This window comes from Eubalaena glacialis, chromosome 4 (assembly GCF_028564815.1).
Source record: "Eubalaena glacialis isolate mEubGla1 chromosome 4, mEubGla1.1.hap2.+ XY, whole genome shotgun sequence".
NCBI lineage: Eukaryota > Metazoa > Chordata > Mammalia > Artiodactyla > Balaenidae > Eubalaena > Eubalaena glacialis.
In genome coordinates, this window is record NC_083719.1 from 116264430 (window position 1) to 116265556 (window position 1127).

The 1127-nt window shown below is 42.8% G+C and overlaps 1 non-coding gene across 1 annotated transcript; it reads right to left on the reverse strand.

The window, feature by feature from the left end:
* Nucleotides 1-224: 224 nt before the first annotated feature.
* On the reverse strand, nt 225-296 carry TRNAC-GCA (transfer RNA cysteine (anticodon GCA)). Its single transcript has one exon. It is a non-coding gene; the product is annotated as a tRNA-Cys (tRNA).
* Nucleotides 297-1127: the final 831 nt, after the last annotated feature.

Consider the following 1127-nt stretch of genomic DNA (forward strand, 5'->3'; position numbering starts at 1 on the left):
TGCACAGGCTTCTCATTGCGGTGGCTTCTCTTGTTGTGGAGCACAGGCTCTAGGCACGTGGGCTTCAGTAGTTGTGGCACGTGGGCTCAGTAGTTGTGGCACGCGGGCTTAGTTGCTCCATGGCATGTGGGATCTTCCTGGACCAGGGCTCGAACCCATGTCCCCTGCATTGGCAGGCGGATTCTTAACCACTGCACCACCAGGGAAGCCCAGAAAAGTAGACAAGGGGGCACCCGGATTTGAACCGGGGACCTCTTGATCTGCAGTCAAATGCTCTACCACTGAGCTATACCCCCTCTCATTTTCCTTTAAAATCTGGCTCCAGCACCAACTTTTGTCACATTTTCATAATCGCTGTAGCTAGTAAAACATTTATGGATTTTAATCTGTATGCCAGGCAGCAGGCAAAGAATTTGCATGCACTACTTCATTTAATACTTGGATCAATGATATGAAGTGGGTACATTATTATCCCCACTTTACTGATGGGGAGAATAGACATTTATAATTATATACTCTCAGATAGCTTTTCCCTGTTTATTTTTTTTACAATTTTCTTTTTTTTTTTTTTTTTGGCCACACCATGCGGCTTAGTTCCCCGACCAGGGATTGAACCCAGGCCCTCAGCAGTGAAAGTGTGAAGTCCTAATGACTGGACCTTGGACCGCCAGGGAATTGCCTTCCCTGCCCTGTTTCTTTAATTAGTTCAGTGTAAGTCCTCTAACCCCACCCATCCTTAGGTCCTCAATATCCCTTTAGAAACTACATGATCATATAATACAATTTTTTTGAGAACTTCCAGGTGCTGTTGCAAATCAAACATTTTGAGCCTTTCCGTATAATGACAAAATATTCAAGAAAACATGGGGGAAAAAAGTTTCTCAACTAGTTTGTTGATACTCTGCTTCATAACTGGTCTTACTGATTTGTGCTTACTAGTTAACTGAGGTATGGGTGTGTTTTGAGTATATAAGCTCATTTGTAAGAAAACCATTCGAGTTTTTAAAGAAGTGTGTTTTACCTTATAAAGGGACAACATTGCCCTTATCCTAGAGTAGTCTCTTTCTTTGGGTTGCAAGGAAAAGAGAGGCACTCGTGCTAGTTTAAGAAAAGGTGAGTACTAATGG